This window comes from Dipteris shenzhenensis, chromosome 13 (assembly GCF_047967505.1).
Source record: "Dipteris shenzhenensis isolate YYH24624 ecotype China chromosome 13, Dip_SZ_1.0, whole genome shotgun sequence".
Taxonomy (NCBI): domain Eukaryota; kingdom Viridiplantae; phylum Streptophyta; class Polypodiopsida; order Gleicheniales; family Dipteridaceae; genus Dipteris; species Dipteris shenzhenensis.
Window position 1 is genome coordinate 27,936,630 of NC_141608.1, and position 21,590 is coordinate 27,958,219.

General features: G+C 40.7%; 1 non-coding gene across 1 annotated transcript; it reads left to right on the plus strand.

Annotated features, from left to right (window-relative positions):
• The first annotated feature begins 18,821 nt into the window (after positions 1-18,821).
• On the plus strand, positions 18,822-18,894 carry TRNAE-CUC (transfer RNA glutamic acid (anticodon CUC)). Its single transcript has one exon. It is a non-coding gene; the product is annotated as a tRNA-Glu (tRNA).
• Positions 18,895-21,590: the final 2,696 nt, after the last annotated feature.

Here is a 21,590-nt window from a genome sequence, read left to right on the forward strand (position 1 = left end):
GCAATGCAAGATTGTGTTCATGAATGAAGAATCCTCGTTTAATAAATAAGACACCATAGTCATGGACAACCATTTAGCCAATTGCTAGCAAAATTTGAGTGAGATGGAAAAGATAACCCATAAACTTAAATTTCTTTGAATTGGCATTAGAATGACCATTTGCAATGAGCACGTGCTCTTTGGAGCTTCGTTTATAAAGAAGTGCATAAAAGAACCCTTAAATGAAACCTTCATTACAAAAGAAGTTGACATCTATCCAATGTAGCACAATTGGATCATAACCCAAGTAGCAAAGGTTGTAGTAAGTTTTAGCTTAAATATGAAAGAGATTATAGTACAACTAGATCATAACCCAAGTAGCAAAGATTGCAGTAAGTTTTACCTTAAATATTAAAATGTGTGGGTTACAAGGACTCTAGTTGGGCTACCAAAATACTATGGGGGCTATCAAAAGATTATAGGTGGGCTCCCAAAAGACTATATGTGGCATAGGAAAGGTTGGGAAGGAGAGGAACCAAGAAAACATCACATTTAAAACTAAGGAGAATAGGATACTCTAAGGATCAAGAATCGGGTAGGATACGCCAGAGGCGGTCCACATGCTGCATCACATACATACATATATACATACATACACACATGTATGTATGTATGTATGTATGAATGTATATATGTATGTACGTACGTATGCATGTATGTTTGTATGTATGTTATGCATGCATGCATGCATGTATGTATGTACGTACGTATGCATGTATGTTTGTATGTATGTTATGCATGCATGCATGTATGTACTTATACATATATATGTAATTATGTGCCTCCATGCTTGTGTGTGTGTGTGTGTGTGTGTGTGTGTGTGAAGTTAACTAATTCTAATAACATTGATCTGCTTAGCTTATGACTAAATATCATCTAGAGTTGTTCTTCTAATAAAAACAAAAACTTAAACTTCATGTTTTTGAAATGATGTTTAAAACTTGGTCCTCAGTAAAGGTCAGTGGTTGGGTAAATGAGGCAACAACTCTCGCTCGCAAGCACAATCATAGGAGTACAGTGAGAGAGTGGAGAGGGAACTAGAGGAGAGGAGTGCATAAGAGTGAATACCACATGAAAGGAGAGGATTCCACACACATTTGGTATAAGATATCGAACATACACAAATTCCTGTTAGAGCATGGATTTGATCCCTAATGTGTATATGTGATAAATCCCATAGTGCCATGTTGGATGTTGATGTGTACCCACAATTATATACAAGATATTGAGCTCAAAACTTCGGTATTAAAGAGAATTTGCACAAATTATATTCTTTTATCACCTAGTTCACTGGAAAGGTATCACCAAATTATGTAAAGGTTTTGTGTAATAGGTTAATCATTAAAAAAAAAGTTCAACCCACTAGACTTGCTCATATCTACAGTAGCCTACATGGGAACATGCCAAAAGATCATGCAATTTAATTTATGTTACAAAGTTGTACTATTTCATGTTTGGCTTTAAACAAGAAGTAGTTTCAAGAACAATGGAATATACTTTTTGGTTAAGTAATAAGAGTGTAAAACAATGCTTCATAGCTCCATGCACGTCACTTTCTAATCATTTTATTGGTAAGTACAACTGTATGATTGTAGTAACAAATGTGTTATTGCAAAAATGACCTACACAATCACAACCATTGTGGCTTCCTTACTGATTCATATCCCTTCATATATGTGACAAAGCCCTATTGAGAGCATTCCACCTTTGGATTCTTATAAAGAGCATCGAAACTCCTTGCCATAACTTTTAGTACAAGGAACAACTTTTGGGAATATATCTTTTAATGATTCATATCCCTATTTGTTTTGGCCCATGGCAGCTAATTAACCTATGTTTGTGCATGGATTATTTTATTTTATTAATAAATTAATCTTTTAAGCCTATGTTTAAGAGGGGTGCACATTATATGTAAAATTCAAGAGGGAATTTGAACCCATAATCTTGTGTTTCACAAACGTGAGATCTACCACTAAGCTATAGAAGAGTATAGCTTCTCTAAAGGTAACTATAATATTATAAATGGTCCCTCCTCCCCCTCCCCTACCCTCCATTATTCTTCAATTGAAACTCTCCCCTCCCCCTTTATTCCTTAGTTTAATCATGGCCTTACCCTCTTCCTTTTCACCTCTCTTCTTTTCTCCACAACTAGTTAATAGGGATTTCCCATTTTTCAATGTCAGGGGGGACATACATGTGAAATAGAGCCCCTCCTCCCCCTCCCCTACCCTCCATTATTCTTCAATTGAAACTCCTCCCCTCCCCCTTTATTCCTTAGTTTAATCATGGCCTTGCCCTCTTCCTTTTCACCTCTCTTCTTTTCTCCACAACTAATTAATAGGGATTTCCCATTTTTCAATGTTAGGGGGGACATACATGTGAAATAGCTCTATAACTAAAGTTGAAGGCATTTCCCCTTTGGATTCTTATAAAGAGCATCAAAACTCCTTCCACAAATTTAAGTACAAGAAACATCAATGTATATTGTAGGAACAAGGACCTGCTGCTGATGTTGTTGAGAAGAAGATGGAGCAGCAGCAAACAGATGCTCTTGGGGCAGTAGAGGAGACAATGGAGCAGCACCAACATACTGTACAGGACAGGATGGAGCAGCAAAAAATAGATTCTCCAAAAAATGATGATAGAGAGAGCTTGGACCATGTAGAGCAGCCTCTGGATCAAGCTGTAGATAAATAGAAAATGGTTGTCAAGAATATGTTCTACATGTACAACTAAACACTTTTGTACAAAATTTTACTTGATTGAATACAAAACCTTTGTTTATGGAGTCTGTGTTATCTCAATTTTCAAATTTTCAATGTCTTTGCATTTTATTGAGCTCTCTCTTCTTTTAAGCACCTGCAAAAACGCAATATGAATCAATAGGGTAAAGTAAACTAATAGCAGTGCTTAATGACACTAGGATAAATCAGATGGTGTACCTTTTTATTGTTGTAGATAAATAAAAAGTCGTTTGAAATAGAACCTTCTGTCTCAAACAGAATGTCATTGCACAATTGAGCAAGGGAGCAACATTATCTTAATGAGATATTGACTAGCACATCACCATTCTCAACAGCATCAATATCAAGAAGTTTATTTTCTGCACCAAAAGAATCTTCATCTTGATCCATTGGGACTAGTTTTGCGCCTAGCATTCGACTGCGCTTATAATAAAAAGAAAAAATAAAATTTTGTGATGCAACCATGTACTTCAGTTGCATAGAAGGTTGGACAACCTCACAAAACACTAAACTACATGTCTTCTTATCCCAACCTTTATCCAAAAATTGTGGCATGCATGCCGAACTTGTTGCTTTAACTGTGAACATTGTTTTTGAAACCTTCACTGGAAAGGTATTAAACAAGTCCACAAAAACTGTGAGAGGCATGCATAAAGAAATTTTTATTATCCTTGTGGCAATATTGGGCCTCAGAGCTTTCTGTACTTCTTTGAAAAGCTTGGCCCTATATGCCTCTGTAACACTAGAATGTGGGTGAGGCCAATCCACTGAATTCCATGCCGGAAGGTCTTGTTTCCTTAACACACCATGTGTGTTAGCATTGTCCAGCAACTGATAAAAATGATCAGTAAAAAATATACCCGATTGAGTTAGCTCTGTTGCACATCGACCTTGGTATTGTTGTTCTCCTATCGATCCATGCAAAACATCTATAAATCCCAGAATACAATCAATGTTTTGCCATGTCTCATACGACGAAGGGTATAAATCTGAAATAAAACAACACAAGAATGTCAATAAGCAAAGAAAGAAAGCTTCATCTTAAAAATCCATACACCTCGTAAAGAAAAAAACCACAATAGAAAAATATACAATTAGGCCTGTGTTGCGGAAGATCATTTGGATAGTCTTGCAAGACAAGTTCTTTATGCATGTACACATGCTGAATCAAAACTTCTTTCACCGATATCTTTCCTCTGGTGATTTTAAAATCTCGTACTCTTCCCTTCCATGATGCCAAGAAAATGTTTTTTGTCTGGGTTCTTTTTCTTTTGCTAGGTTGCATGAGCACCCATGCTCCTTTCGAAACACTAAACCTTTCCCAAGTTCCTTCCGTTTTGACTATACTTGAATTCTCTACCAAAGAAATAGAAGAAGCAGGTCGACGGGGTAAGGATGTGTGGTATAATTCTGCCTTCATAGCATTATCATCCACAGAGCGTCTTCCACAAGAACGGCCATGGTTTTTATTCACCATGGAGACCTTCTGAATCTATAACAATAGCAAAATAATGTAAACAAGATAACAAATTGAAGTTTCAAGAAAGAGAAAGTGGGCAGACAGACAGTTGACAAGAAACATCTTACTCTACGCCAAACAGGATCAAGGGAGTAGTTTTGGAAAAGAAGAGACTGCTGCACAATGAGGCAGTGGTGTAGAATGGTAGACCTTTCGAAGGAAAGGCAGCACAACATTTCAAAGTTCAAAGGAAGGTGGAAGCGGGAAGGCCCTTGTCAGATAAAATGTCAGACTAGATTATATCTTCTTGTCCAAAGATCTTGTGAGAATAAAAAACCAATCTCCACATTAATGTAGCACGCTTGTACCTACATAAAGTATTGTTTCTTTTTTCTATTTTCTCTTATTTTCATGAATTTCCAACGTTACGTTGGCCCTCTATTGATTGGTTGAGAGCTTATTTTTCCAAACCATAAAAGGCCCCAAAATGAGCTCCCTTTTTTCCTAATGTCCATACCCAACACACCATCCAGATCCTTACTTTTTGGTTCCCTGTCATCATCATCAGGTGCATCACCATCATCTCCTTTAGATATCACTCTTCCATCAAAGAGAGTACCACTAGGGTCAAGTAACTTGGCCATTTCTATTGCATATGCCTTATTACCCATTGTATACACGTGCAACTCGTAAAGTTGGCTTGCTTACAATTCAAGCACACAAGATCGCTCCCCAAAAACATGGACAAAAAGGAATCAAAAAATGGAGCTTGTAAGGGTGGACATCATATGATTCGAATCCACAATTCAAGTTGGCTTGCCTACAATTTAAGCACACAAAACCGTTCCCCATAAACATGGACAAAAAGGAATCAAAATATTTGAAGCCACTGATCATTTTTTATAAGGTTAAATTGATACAAAGTAACAATTTTGGAAACCCCACATCAAGGAGGCCATTGGACCGCTCCGTTTGTCGCATGGATGCTTAATAATAGATGCTAGAAGTGCGATGATCAATACCCATGTGATCCATGAGAAACTCCACTGCTTCATTTAAGAAGGGACTCCCATGGTCAAATACTATTTCCATGGGTGTCCCAAACCTAGTGCAGATACGTTCAAATATGAAATTTGAAACTGCCTTACCATTTGCAACGGGGAGGGCAATAGCTTCAACCCACTTAGTGACATACTGAGTGGCTACCAAAAGATACTTCTTTTTGTGGGCAATCATGGGCAGGGGCCCAACAAATTTATTCCCCACTTCTGAAATGGATGGATGGACATCACTGGATGATGTTGCCTAGGATGCAAATCCTTCCTACCAAAGAATTGACATGGTTTACAAGTTTTGCAATACATAGTGATATCCTTGAACAAGGTCGGCCAATAGTACCTAGCATGTAAAATCTTCTTAGCTGTATAGTAACCGGCATAATGGCCTCTACAAAATCCATCATGATAATGCTTTAATACCTCAGGTACTTCATCTGCATCAATGGCCCGTATTAGTACCCCATCCATGCCTTGACGGTACAACACCCCATCAAAGAGAGTGTAGCGCCTACTATCTCTACAGATCTTCTTTCTCTCATAGCTAGTACTTTCTAGAGGAAAGGAGAAAGCAGTTAGAAATATATAGATACCACCATATCATGGATCCCCAACTTCTATGGCCGCTACAAGGGTTACATCGAGGCACTCCTCTAAATCAATCAAAGCATTCTTCAAGTTGGAACAACCCCCTTTTGAAAGAAAAATCATATTCTTGTAAAACTGCTAACCATTTGGCCAACCGGCCCATGGGATTTGGTGATTGAAGAACGTGCTTTGCAAAACCATTGCTAGCCATAAATTTCTCAATGCAGAACACCAAAGACAAGGCATGCTTGTTAGCCTCAGAGTAGCGTCATTCAGTTTCAAGCAATTGTTGAGAAGTAAATCGAATAGGATACATGAACTGTCCTCCCCTTACTGGAGAAGAATACCCACCAGAGTGTGCTCACTAAACCCAGGATTGATATAGAAAGTCTTTGACCAATCAGGATTGCATAGAATGGGTTCTAAAGCCAGAGCACTCTTGATTTGTGCAAACCCATGATCACAATCCTCATCCCAAGAGAAATCAACCCCATCTTTTAATAGCGTAGTGATGGGTCATGTCAAAGTAGCGTATTGATCAATGAAGCGGTGATAGTATCATGCTAGATTGACAAATGAGTGTACCTGACGTTTGGTTGTTGGTGGGGAGAGCTTGAGGATAGCTTCTACCTTCTCGGGGTCAGGTTTGATGACCTCGGATGAGACAATGTTCCCAGTAACCTCCCTTGAGTGGCTCCAATGGTGCATTTTTTAGGGTTGAGGCTGCCATTTGCATCATTGACCCTTTCGAAGGCCAACCTAACCTTCATGACATGCTCCTTCCATGCCGAGAATATACAAAAATCATCTAAAAACACTTCCAAGAAAACCCCCAAATAAGGAGCAAACACCATCTGCATATATCTTTTAAAGGTAGCAGGAGCATTGCTAAGGCCAAATAGCATTACTTTGAATGCAAACATCCCCAGGGTGTGGCAAATGTGGTTTTAAGCACATCCTCTTCGGCAATTCTAATTTGATAAAACTTGGAGTAACCATCACAAAAAGTATACATCTCATGACCCACTTACCTTCTCAAGAATGAGGTCTTGAAAGGGCAGAGGATGATGGTCCCTCTTGGTGGCCACATTGAGTTTCTTATAATTGATGTAGACCCACCACTCGTTGTTTTTCTTTGGAGTGACCACCACTCGTGAAACCCATTCAATATTGTGGACCGAAACAATAAACCCAACTTCTACAAGCTTCCGCAACTCTGAGCGCAAAGTGTTGGTCTGTAGGGGCCCTAATCTCCGATACTTCTGAGCCACTAGCTTAGCATCAGGAGGCTTCAACTCTATTTTGTGTTCTATGGCAATCACATGGCGAAGGTGGTGGTAACTAGTTGCGAAGAGATCAGGAAAAACTTTGAACATTTCTAGGAATTCATCTTTCTCACTCGGAGTGAGGTCAGGGGAAAGCATATATTCAAGTTGTTGAGGACTAGCTATTATCTTTTCCATGGGTGGTAGGACCGGAGACACCCCCATCATGTAAACTTCTTCCTCTGAGAACTGCTCCCCCCGGTCTGATTCTTCCATTGATTTAGACACTGAGGATGAGAGAGTATCACTTTCTTGCTCCTCTTCTTCTTCTAGTTTAGTGGCACCTGGTTGCACAGAGATCTTTTCCTTTGAAGCACCAAAAGACATGTGTCATGTCTTCCAATAGCTGACTGCATCACTCTTTCTCAACTATGGTCTCCTGAGTATGGTTGGGTAACTCCTGCGTGTATCTTCAATGTCTACTACATAGAAATTGATGGTGGTGGTCAACCCATTGACAGTGATGGACAAATCCTCAATGACTCCTAGGGTGGTGAGTCGTCGACCATCTGTACCTTGATTCGAGTGGAGGAATGCCTTGTGCATTTCAAATTCAACTTCTTCATGATATGGGACACCATGATATTACATGTAGCTCCCCCATCAACACACACACTTTTGATGTGGCAATTATCTATGATGATATTGACTGTATGCGGGTGCCGATCAACTTCTTCAGAGGTAGATGAAATCTCTTGTACCTTTCCCTTCTTCTTGCTCTTTCTTGTTGAGAGCCCTTGCTGCAGCTCACGTCTCACCTTAGGGCTTAATGCTATTAGTTGAGGAAGCGTGATGCTCGAAGATCGACGAGCAACGTCCTGAATGACCAAATAGTCTTCTTGCCCTGAGTCGATAGGAAAATCCAAAGGCGACCACTTACTCCTACGAGATCTTTTAGTCTTCTCTATTGGTGGGTCTGCCATCTCAACATCTGAGGGCTCTGAGAAGGACACCTTCTTCATGGGGCAGCCCGGTCCATAGTTTGGAGAGGGGTCCGAGGTCATATGACAACTCTTCCTGAGGTCAAGGGCAGGCTACGTTAGAATCCTTGGCTTGGGGGGTCACTATGTATAAATCCTCTATACCACGTGCGTTCAGGGCATATTTCTAAAATCCCTTATCTATGTAAATTTTTCATTAATAAAGTGTACCCCTTTTCTATACAAATCTATAATTTTTTTCCAAAACTATTTTAAATAGTCCCTTATGTATATTTATTTCTGTAAATTTTAGAAATAAAAAATATCCTTTTGTTAAACTCACGTGATAGGGTTACATACGATGAGTGACCCCCCCGAGATCCTTGGTGCCTGATCCACTTAGAAGATTCACCCTTGGAATATTGGGACATTCAGTGTGATAATGACCCTTTTGGTGGCACTCGTAGCACACAACATTGGCACATTCTCTTGGAGGGCGATTGGCTTGGTTTTCTATGCCTACCACCTCAAGTCGAAGATCGTTCAGGGCCTTGGCTAGGTCATTGACTCCGGGTTCTTTAGCAAGAGGGGCAGGGGAGTAGGAAGGAGGGGGGCTTGTGGGCAAGGCTGGGGAAATCTTCCAGGTAGGGGGTGAGAATATACACCTTATTGAGGGTAAGCATCTAAGGGAGGACCATACATTTGAAGTGGAGGTGGTGGGTACATCTTTGATGGGGGGTGGGGGTATGCCCCTGAGTTGGACCCCCCAGGTTGTTGTTGCAAGAATTGAGGGGGTTGCGGAGGGACAACCGTCTTCTTTGAAGTGGGATCAGACTGAACTTTATCAAACTTTTGAGCAATCTCATGTGTGCCATTAGGTAGGTGTACAATTAGCCCACTATTTAGACCATCCTCATGGTTGGAACAACATGTTGTTATAGTGAAATGAGAGTGTAATTAATAATGGATGTTAGTTGTAAAACCATCGTGCTAGTTATAATTAATTATTTTAAATCACTTAACTTGTACAATAGTTGTGCTAGTCGCAATCAGTTCTAAAACCACCATTTTGGTTGCAATTATGATTATTGAATAAATCATAGACTTATTGTGGTCAAATAGCCAATTGATCAAATGCCACATGTTCAATCCAACTACTGCTAATACCTAGATGCAGGCATAAAAGAGCACCCTCGCCTTCATGCATCTAATGATGTTTCTCCATTGCTCATTCGCTCCCCTGTTTGCCATCTAGAACTCTATTTCTCCACTAAGGCAATTTCTCCATTGGGTGTTTTCCTCTTCTCATCAGCTCCATTGGTCACCGTATAGAATTCTATTTCTCCACTACTCATCACCTATTTCTCCACCACTCCCCTATTTGCCACGTTTGCTCTTGCATTGACACCTGCTATTACCAACATTTCTTATACCATCAACATTCCTACTCTATCTTCTTCTTACTTCAAGATGGTCGGATTTCATTGCTCAAATATTTTAATGCCATGTGTTGTGTTCAAGCTACGTGTTTTGTGTTGTGTTCAAGCTACGTGTTTGGCTGCTGTTCTCAATTGGTCTCAAGATCGAGGAGTTGACACAGATAAACATAGACAGCCTGCATTTAGTCCTTTTTCATGGACCCCATTCAAACATCAATAAAGGAGTTAGCATTTTTTTGGAAGAGTTTGCTCCTTTTTTCCCTTATGCTCCTTACCACTGTCCCTATTCTATTTATGTCTAACCTACTTCAAAGGCTTGCATGGAAGGGCATACTTATTCCCTTTGAAGTGGAGCTCCACTAGTGGCCCTATTTATATCCGAACTCCTTCAAAGGCTTACAAGGCAAGGCAGTATTCCTTTCTAACTAGAGGTGCCATGTTTGATGTATGACCTCCTTCGAGATGCACCGAGGGACGAAAACGGCCAAAATTTTGTACATACAACCCAAGGTTTCCAAAATAATTTTGTAATAATATAAAGAGTTTCTCTTTTCTTATATTCTCTCAACAAGTGCCAAATGATGAATCTGGTTAGTTTGTTGTAATAAACAATTTATAATAGATTGTGATGTTATAAGCATATTTCTCTTTTCTCATATTCTCTCAACAAGAGCCAAATGGTGGATCTGGTTAGACTGTTGTAATAAAAAATTTATAGTAGACTATGATGTTATAATAGAGTATTCCACTGTTGGGGTGCTAAGAGATTTATAATATACCCTTGAATGTATGCAATAATCTAGTTTTTGATATGTAATATGAGTGTCTCTATGCACTCATTATTTTTGCTTTTTGTTAGTCTCCGTGCAATCATGATCATGCTCTAAAGAGCTAAAATTGTCCTTAAAAATTCCCAAAAACTACTCAAACAGTGCTAAAAAGTGCATTCCAGCGGACCGCAATGATTGGGTACTACTTGGGCTACTAGGTTGGCATATATGCCAACCCTCCCAATGGCCATTGAGATCTATTCCCGAGGTTATCTGCTATGTCTGTTTGCAAGTTGGGTCCCTCAAAGTAGCATTATGCTTCAGAATTTTTATTTTATGCAACAAGGCACACAAATCCTTGCTTTGGGCAACAATTTCTAGGGGAAGTTTGGTACATCATAAGATAAAATAGTGGTGGGTGATTTACTTCTTTGCACCCAAATAGCAATAAAAAACCTATTGAGGCCATTGCACTAGTTTTTAAATAGCCTTAAAAATGCTAAAGGAGATATCTTGTTGTATAAGCATGGTGGTCATAGAACTATAAGCCAGCGTGGAGGTGGTGCACAAGAACCAGTATAGCAGTCCCATTATTATGCAGGATGCCATGTGTCATACATTGTATCGATGTCCAGTAAATGTGTGTATTCATGTGTTCTTGTGCAATAAAGGCATAAAGTGGTGCATGCCAAGATTTTCACCATGTACAGAATGGTTGTATGCACATGGAGTAAAGGCCCCAAGAGTAAAGGCATGGAGTGGCACATGTTGAGCTTTGCATCATGTTTAGAATGGTTGTATGCATGTGGAGTAAAGGCTTGGAGTGTCATGTGTTGAGCTATGCACGGTGTTCAAAATGATTAAGCCATCAAGTTTGGGCAAGTTGTGTCTGATCATTAAGCCAATGTGGCAATCAATATGTCGGGAAAAAACCCAATGAGAGTGCCAACCTACCAAGAATTTAAAATCTCACCCACTAATGCATAGCAATACAACCGAAAAAATACCCCAAAAATGGTTCTGTCATTGGCTACACATGATCGGGCATCATCTTGAGACGTAACGGTGGATTGCATGGCAATTGGATTATTTTAGTGGTCGAGGCAGCTCCTTCAGAAGATCCCACAATAGAGGGAAGGAGATGCAATGGTGGATTGCATGGGCTATCCAATACATTGGCTAGATGTATATAGTTGCCTACATTAAAGCATGCATTGGCTCTTGCCAATGACCTCCCTACACAATGCTACTGATATGAGCTAAGTGGATTACACATCTAAGTAGGATATGGAAGTAGAAGTTATTGATTAATATGTGGAGTTGTGGACCTAGGGTAGCCCACATGCAAGAGCATTGAGATAGGAAAAATTCTTGGAATCCTCAATCTTCCAAGAGAAGAGGTCATCTTAAGCAGGTAACCTAAAGAATTATTCATGGACTACACTAATTTTGGCATCCTTACTCCCAAATAGTACATCAACAACATGAAGGTTAAGAATGCCAAGGAGGAGGAGGTTATGAGAGCAAATGAGAAGAAGTAGAGAGATAGAGTGTAAAGCAAAAACTTCAAGTCCAAAACTTTGATGATGAAAGTAGGAGGCCAAGGAAGGAAGAGAAGAAGCAAATGGAGGCCAAATGTGAATGGGAATGACAATAGAAAAAATTGGATGTAGAGTAAGGTCAATGTTGTGGGATGAAGAATATGTATATTTGTCACATCATGACTCAATATTTGTTCTCCATTTAGAGATACAACAAGTAGAAGCAAAATCTTAGGAGAAGAGCCATACATAGTGAGACTTGCACATCCCATAATCTTTAATTTTTTTGTAGTCGATTTTGTCTTCCCTTAAGCTAGAAGTATGGTCTTTCCTTATTCAAAAAAAATCATGAACTTCAAAATGATGTACAAGTTTTGATGATGAAGTAGCACATTTCGCTATTTTGATCCTCCCCCTACAAGCAATCATGCAATAGAGGCCCCAGCATTCCTTTTACAAGCCACTGAAACACAAACATTTGCCTGCGACTAATACTTATCCATCTTTTTGAGAATGTCTCTCAACTCATGTGGAATCCTTGTTGTTATTATTATCATATATTGAGCTATATCTTTACAAATTTATGCTCACTTATAACACTAAGGAGTCTGACAAAATATGAAGAGGCATCAAGATCATCGTATGAGAGAGAGAGAGAGATGCTTTGAGAGCTTTATGAGAGTTCCAAAGATTTTTGAGATTTCAAAGAGTTTGAGAGTCCCCTATCGAGAGAGTTTCAACTAAAGGCAAAGGATAGCTTTACTAGCAGCAGTGCAAGCTCGCTAACAACTATGCAACATTGCTGTAGCAATGACTACAACTACTACAACTTCTTAGACTACGAGCCACTGGCAATTAAGTAAGATACATGACTAGCTGTGCAGCTCTATCTAAACAAGCTACAAGTGCAAAAGTAGCATGAATGCCCATCATCAATGATTGGATGCAAGCACCTACGTCAAGGCAAAGTATCCATCTACCTCAACCATGGACCTCTAGCAACAAATGGCTACACGACGATGCTCCAATAACATCTCACAAATAGCCAAGCCACAACAACCTCTAAAGGAGGCTCCTTCAACAGTGCCTCCACACAGACTCTAATTGGTCGAACAGCATCATTCTCCAACCAAGAATCTCCATCGATTGGTGGCTCATTAGCATCTATGTACATAGCTCCTCATATTCTGGAAACACACGATGCTAAAGCTCATGCAAGGGCATCTACAACAGATGCCTCCAAGGTACACAGCAGCCACCTTTAGCACCATCATGCCTGTAGTACCTTCAAGAACGTCCTCAACATCATGCTCATGAGCTTTCCTCCAGTGGCAACAGTTGTGGCTCACACAACAGCCTCTAGCACCATACGGGCCTCCAATGATTCCAACTGCACCTCCATGTCAACCGCATGCCTTCGCATTCAACGAAGCATCTCTACTTCGACTCACATGCAACGGCCTCCAGACACCGCCATACTCCAAGCAAATTACTGAATGAGATGATGACTGTGGTAGCCCTCCACATAGTTGGTGACAAAATCTCACGAGATTCCATCCACCCTTATCTTTATCACACTTGGCCAACCAAGTGACACGTGGCTCGTCCATGAAACTCCATGTGGCAAGCTTATCACTCCAACTACCACGTCATCTGGCCCGATTGCACACATGGCACCCTTATCTATAGGTCCACATCATCATTATTTGCCACATCAATAGAGACCCCATGCTATCATGTGATCATCTTTGACAATGCCACATCACTGTGACATCTCATCCTAGTCAAAGCCAAAGTGACACATGGCACTGACCACACTGACCTCCTGCGAAGCACACTGTGCACACTGCATGTGCACCTAGTTGCCACCTCATCACATAGTGCCTCGATGAAAGTCAAGTAGTAAATTGAACCATTGATGTTGTGAGTCTAGGCATAACCCCATACATCTATATGAATTAAATCAAGAATACCTCGTGCTCGAGAGGTTCTTCTGCTGAAATTGGTTCACTTCTGTTTACCGAAGCAGCATGCTTTGCAAACCTTTTCAAGAAACTACAGCTTAGGAATTCCAATTGCCATGTTCTAATTTCTTATCTGATTCAAGATTTTAATCCTTATCTCTTGTGCCATACTATTGAAAGTGGCATTTGTTGTGGTTGTGTTGACATGGTGTGCAAATCTGGTACTAAATCTAGCATTCTGAACAAGCATCCTTCCTTGACTGCTTTTCCTACTAGTTGATATCCTTTGGATTTATCTCTGATCATGCATTCATCTCCATCAAATATGACTCTAAAGTTGTGCTCTGTCATTTGCCCAACTGACAAGAGGTTCTTGCTGAGCTTTAGAACATAGAGTACATATTTCACCAATCCTTTTATACCATTGAAATTGTTCATAGGGACAATGTCTTTTCCTTGAACTGGATTCGGTGTGTTATCTATAGTATTGTTCTTCTGTCCTTCTAATGGTTTCATCTCTATAATCCATTCCTGATGCTTTGTCATGTGAGATGATGCGTCGTTGTTTGATGTACCAAGGATCATGATCTTCTTAATCAACTTGATAACTGCATTCGCCTTTCAAATTGCAATCAATGTCAAGATACACTATTTCGCAAGGAACATATCCTCATGTTCATTGGCATAATGACTGTGACTTGAATGTCTTGTTGGGGTTTGTCAATGTCTTGCCTCTCCATAGGCACACTTGTGATCCTATGTGTGTGCTAGAGGGGCAGTTAGGTGTGTTAGGTGGAGCTAGATGCTTCTAAAGGATAGGGGAGAGATTCTAGGAGCTTGGTGGCCTTTGGTATGAGGTCATCTATGATGTCAATGTGGATGTAGAGGTAGCCTACATATGGCCCTCATTTCTCTTCATTCTATGAGATAATTCTTCAATTGTGTCCATCTTCTTGTCTCCATTTTGCTTAGCTTGCTCGTTTCCAACATGATATCAGAGCAGTACCAGCCTCCTTGAGCCTGATCCCACCACCTCATCGTCATCTTTTCCTCTCTCATATTGCTCATTCTCACTCTTTGCATCGTCTTTTGCTCATCAGACCTAGCGACCCTCAGCCTTTCCTATGCTGCAAGAGTCCTCCTCTGCGAGTCTCCATCACCTGCAAGGTTCTTTCTTTCTGCGATGAGTCCTTCTCTGTGTGCCAGCCTCTCCCCCCCTCCGACCTTCTCCCTCCGGTCCGTTCTCCCCTCCATTGCTTTAGCATGATGATGCCCGCAGAAGAGGATGCCAAGGATCCGGATTGGATACAGAAGCTCAAGGTTGGAGGAGCCATTCCTCTGCTCTCTCTAGATGACTGTGTCGATGGCTGGGCTTGCCCTGCAGGCCACAATTTTCTTGTTAAGGGCCCCGATTATCTTACTTCCAAGGCCAAGATCCCCGCTGAGCCCTTGGCATTCAATTGGATCAAGAGCTCTACCAAGATCCACGAGGTTATGAGGCATTCCAATAGTCGAGTGAGGGCGGCCATGGAAGAAGCATGCCAGGGGCAAGAAAACGGCGTGCCTTTCGTCTGGGCTTTCAATCTGCAAGTACCCAGCAAGGATAATTACACCGCGATCGCCTATTTTGTGTCGCTTGATCCAATTCCTGAGGGCTCCTTGATGGAGCGATTCCTTGTCAGGGATGATGCATTCCGAAATTCTCGCTTGAAACTCATCGCTAACATCATGAATGGACCCTAGATCGTCAAGACAGTAGTGGATGAGCAAGCTATTTGCATTTTGGGGCGGGTTATCTCCTGCAAATATCATCAACTCTCTGATAAACAAAATGGTCTAGACGGGTTGCTGATAGGACCGTCGCTAGCACCGGTGATGGGTGGCTTCTCTAGTCCTGATACGAATTCGAGAGTGGGTATACTTACAGAAGGGAAGTCGAGATTAGGACTATCGTATGCCAAGAGGGAAGATGGAAAGGACTCGATCTTTGGAGACGACAGCAATCCAAACCATGATCTTTAGCTTCTCAAAACTGTCATCATAATAGCTTGGCTTGCTGGTAAAACTGCCCATGTAGTAAGACCTTGCCTTGACATGGATATTTTGCTTTGCTACAAGAAGTGGCTTCTTGTCAAGCCCACATCATCCACGAGATGATGAGTATGTTTTTGAGCTCCACTTGTATCTCCCCTAGTTGTCAAGGTACTCTGCCTGGACAGTCCTCCAAAATTATTGTAATAAACTATGAGTTCTTTGTCCTCACCTTTGGTCACCTATGATATAGACCATGTGAGTATGTGTTGTCCCCTTGGTACCTCCTGCAGACTTGTGTTTGTACATGCAGGGGAGATAACCATTAGGGGGGGTTTTGTTTTTGGCCCTCATGGTACCTCTTGCAGACATTTTGTTTCTACATGCAAGGGAGATAACCATTGGGGGGGTTGTGTTCCCCACTCTCTATACCGTACACCCATGGGAACCCTTGCTAGCTTGAGATCCTAGCCATTGATAGATCCATGACCACCATGAGATGGCATGTCACACCTTGTGCTATCTGTATCCTTGACATAGCTTGAGGTAGTCCCTTGAGGGGGGGTTTGTTGGGGTTTGTCAATGTCCCGCCTCTCCATAGGCACACTTGTGATCCTATGTGTGTGCTAGAGGGGCAGTTAGGTGTGTTAGGTGGAGCTAGATACTTTTAGAGGATAGGGGAGAGATTCTAGGAGCTTGGTGGCCTTTGGTATGAGGTCATCTATGATGTCAGTGTGGATGTAGAGGTAGCCTACATATGGCCCTCATTTCTCTTCATTCTATGAGACAGTTATTCATTTGTGTCCATCTTCTTGTCTCCATTTTGCTCAGCTTGCTTGTTGGAAGCCTCTCCATAGGCACATTTGTGATCCTATGTGTGTGCTAGAGGGGCAGTTAGGTGTGTTAGGTGGAGCTAAATGCTTCTAGAGGATAGGGGAGAGATTCTAGGAGCTTGGCGGCCTTTGGTATGAGGTCATCTATGATGTCAGTGTGGATGTAGAGGTAGCCTACATATGGCCCTCATTTCTCTTCATTCTATGAGACAATTCTTGATTTGTGTCCATCTTCTTGTCTCCATTTTGCTCAGCTTCTCGTTTCCAACATGTCTACCGCGATGATTTTCTCTTCCTTGAAAATTCCCTCAATTGCTACTAGATTGACCACCTTGGTCGTACTGCTTCTTGTGGCAATCTCTTCCATAGTGTCCAAAATTGTGACAGTAATTGCACTGAATGTTTGACATGTTGGTGGATGCATTCCCTCGTCCTTGGAATCTTCCTTTGCTCGAATGATTTTCTCTTGGTTGCTGATGCTGATATTGCTGAGGGTGATGTTGATGCTAACGTTGTTATGATGACCACTTCGTTGAAATGATCTACCTCTACCTCTGCTTCTATTTGAAGCTGTAAATGCTTGATTATTGGAATGACCTTTGTGTGTGTGAATGGCTTGAGTCCTGAGTTCTTCACAAGTAAAACTGATTGTAGCTCTTCAAGTGTTAGAATTTTCCATTGAATGGCAATACTCTGGACTAGATTCTCGTATCCCTCTCCTAGTCTATTCAGGATGGCTTGAACCATTTCTATGGGATTCATAGTTTCTCCTGCTATTGTGAGTTGATTGTTGTAATGCTTGATCCTGAGCACGTAAGCATGACCGGGTTCACTACTATTTTTAAAACTCTAGTTGATTTGGTTTCTTAGTATGAGAATCTTGGAAGTGTTCTTGGACTCATAAAGAGCTACAAACACATCCCATGCTTCTTTTGATGTCTTGACTGTGTTGAGATGTCCTAGCATGACACCTTGTAATCTGAATTGTCATTGAAGATAGAACTGCAATATATAATCCAATCTATTACAAGGCTTGTGGTAAATGATGCCGAGAATAGCCAAGAGGCTTTACAAGTCTTAAATGATGTGCACAAAGCCGAAAAATAGCCTATAAGGCTTTAAAATGGTGGCATGTGAGTGCAAAATGAACAAATATGTAATCTGCCCAACATGAATGCCTCTGAAAACTCTGAGTTTGCTTATTGAACTGTGGAACGTAGGGTTTCAGGAATTGTAATAATGTGAAACCGCATGTGAGCGAAGCGACTGACTGAGCATTGAAAGCACTGTAATTCATGGCCAGAACCAAATGGCAGCTTTCTATTGGCTATATGGGAAATCATGATATAGTGTTAGAAATGGCACCCTCCATTTTGGAGATGCAAATCTCATAACCAACCATGCTTCAACTCCCTCTCGAAAAATGTGCCAACGCTCAAAACCCTCCACCAACTGCGCATCTTAGGCCTCGTGTGCACTAACTCTTAGAAATTGCATTGTACAAAATCCTGCACGAGTAAAAAGTGACTACTGGCGTGCGACCTTTCATGGGGGTAAATCCTTATCATGGCTTATAATATAGTGTGTTTTTTTTTTAATTGAAAGAATACAGTGTGTTTTGAAAGGTTTAAATTGACAGCAATTAATACCGGCAACCTTCAAAAACACATTTTGAACTTCAACAAGAGGGTATGTACTCGCAGCAGCAAACATTGAAAGCAAGCAGCAATGGCGAATTGCGATCCATTCTGTTCCACATAAAGGTACTAGAGGCAACTCTGATCGAGGTCTTTGAGAGTACTTGCCGAAAGGCCAATGAACGATTCTTTTGGACCCATTCACCTGGGTAGTGATTTTCTTTACTCTCAAGCCTTAATGGCAAACTTCACCCTCTGATGCGACAGTACTTGCAAGTAGCAGAGAGCAGTATGGCAATAATCACCAGGATGGCTCCGCTTGCGGGGGATCTGTGGAGTCTGCATTGGCGCTGGTGGCATAGAACGAAAATCTGTCCTCACAAACAAATGTCATCTACGTGAAAAGTTGGGGGAAGGCGCCGTCGGTTGCATATTATAATATATAATATACTGTGATCAACCACAGATATCAACGATCCGTTGTAGTCTAGTTGGTTAGGATACTCGGCTCTCACCCGAGCGACCCGGGTTCAAGTCCCGGCAACGGAATGTCGATTAAAGGTTTTTTTGTTAACCCAGGGTCCCCACAACGGAATAATTATGCCCTTGTTGGATTGATCCGTACTTTGGACCATTCCTCGTTATTTAAGAGATTTTGTGGAAAACGTCTTTAATCCACAAAGACCATTCCATTCTACACTTTTGAAAACAGTTTCCCTCTAGTTATTTTAGGCCATGCTTCCCAATATCTCGTTCTCTTTCCTCCCCCTTCCCAAATCAAAACACAATCTCTCTCTCTCTCTCTCTCTCTCTTCCCAAATCAACTCGTCCCTCTAAGGGCATTGCTCACGAGTATTTATACTCGCTTGTTCTATATTAGGAGAGCATGCCCTTGTCTACATGTGAACCTTCCCATGCATAAAAAGCACCTTCTTTGAGACATTTCTAGAAAATGTGAATGCAGCATTTGCCTTTGGTGGCACGACTTTTGCATCCTCTACATAAGGTGCCTCATCTCACACTTTCTCACTTTGAGATTGACATCATACTTTCAATCGCATCAAGTGAGATATGATAAGAACCAAGCAACAAGTGACCCTAAAACCTAACGCTTGCAAATTAGATCAACAAAGAATCGAACAATCAAAAAGTCCACTATGTTTTTAACATTAACCTTACCAATATACATTGATGTTTCTTGTACTTAACATACTTTCAATTGCATCAAGTGAGATATGATAAGAACCAAGCAACAAGTGACCCTAAAACCTAACGCTTGCAAATTAGATCAACAAAGAATCGAACAATCAAAAAGTCCACTATGTTTTTAACATTGACCTTACCAATATACATTGATGTTTCTTGTACTTAAATTTGTGGAAGGAGTTTTGATGCTCTTTATAAGAATCCAAAGGGGAAATGCCTTCAACTTTAGTTATAGAGCTATTTCACATGTATGTCCCCCCTAACATTCTCCTCATCAGCACTAGGTCCTTGTTCATCTATGGCATCAAGGTGTATGACACCTTCTCGTACTTTAGAGCTCTCACCCAACTCGACAGTAGCTGGTATGATAAGTTTGGGGGAGGCATAGCTCAAAAACTTCCAAATTGTATGAGCTCTGAAATTATATACATAGTTTGAGCTGAAGCTATCTTCTTTCATCTGCAATGGCATATGATGATTTAGAACACTTTGTATCACTATCAATTATCTTCAAGCTAAATAAAAATTATTTTTTCTTACAAGGTCTGCCTGTTCTTTATCAAAATAGCTTGAAAGTAGATATTTGGCACTAATCAGCACTCTCCATTGCAGCTACTTGAATCATCTTATTGTGGTGTTTGTACAGTTGGAAAGATATGTTAGAAACTGTTAACATTTGAACAAAACAAAATTATTCAATAAGTTCAAAGGCATAGCATGAAATAGACATCAGTAGAGGGAATGACTTTTTACCTCTAGATTTATTGGCTCTATTGAATCCAAAAGAGAGACATTAGGAGGACAGTGATCCAATGCATCTAAAAGCCTTCTAATACAACTGCAATACATATAATTTAGTTAGTATGATATCAAAATAATGAAGTTTTAAGTTCAAAAAGCACACACACCACTAACAATTTCAGCTCTCTGTGTGTGTTTTTAAGAGAGTTGAATATAAAGAATTGCTTCTGCTGGATGTCAATAGAAACAAAACTCCAGTGGTCACTGCGTAAGGAAAAACGCATTAAGAAATCAAAGGCTACAAGAGTTCTCAATCTTAAAGAAGAATCTCAAAAGAAGCAATCACCCACATACCTATTATGGTATGGAAGTAGCAAAACATCGATAACTTCAAAATTACAGTGTTTGAACCAGTTGAAAATACCGATGGGAGTTTCCTTTACATCTCTTAACTTAGAAGAAATGGCAGGATCAATAATATGGACCTGTATGCTATACAGAGGGGTGAAGCTAGCTTCTCATCATGCTGCATAGGACCAAAAAATAATTAGGGTAGGGTATAAAAGAGGTACAAGGAGGATTGTTTTGCAAAAAATGTAAAATAATAGACACTTACTAGAGCATTGCAAGAATGATAGTATCTGAGCAATACTCATTCTTATGAGCCAATGCTGCCAAGCATGGTTTTGTCAAGTCAAAATCATTCACTGAAAATTCATCCTCAATATGGACAACTATATTAGGGCCCAGCTCCTGCAACCTTCTTTGTATCTGCAGCTCCCTCTTTCCAGTCTCCACATCTATAAGCAGCCTTCCCTCTGGTGTTCTTTGAGTGGGTTACTTCAACAACCTTAACCTCATCTACCTTCAACTTCCTTGTAGGTGGAATTAATAATATGTCTCTCATCTTTATGTCCTGCCATTCCACAGGATGAACAAGCTTGTCATACCTCCATCTCACTTTGGACAAAGTGTTGAAGTCTTTGGCCATCACAGTCACCCTGTGAGCATGGGCTGCTACCAGCATTGCATCTTCAAAATATTTTTCCAAGTAATCCTCTGCGATTTCCTGTAAGGAAAGAATGGCAATCCTGTTCCACCTGAACCCAAGGTGCCAACTATCACATATTTCTTTCACCAGTCTTTGAAAAGGTACCCTGGGGATTGCAAAGCCTATAGCTTTCTGTTGCTTCCTGATCTCCCTTAGCACACCTACACCATGATTCAATCTCTTGGCCTTTTGCTGGAGCAGGCTCATTGGCTTACCCTTCTTGCCATGTGCAGCTCTTCCCTTTGGA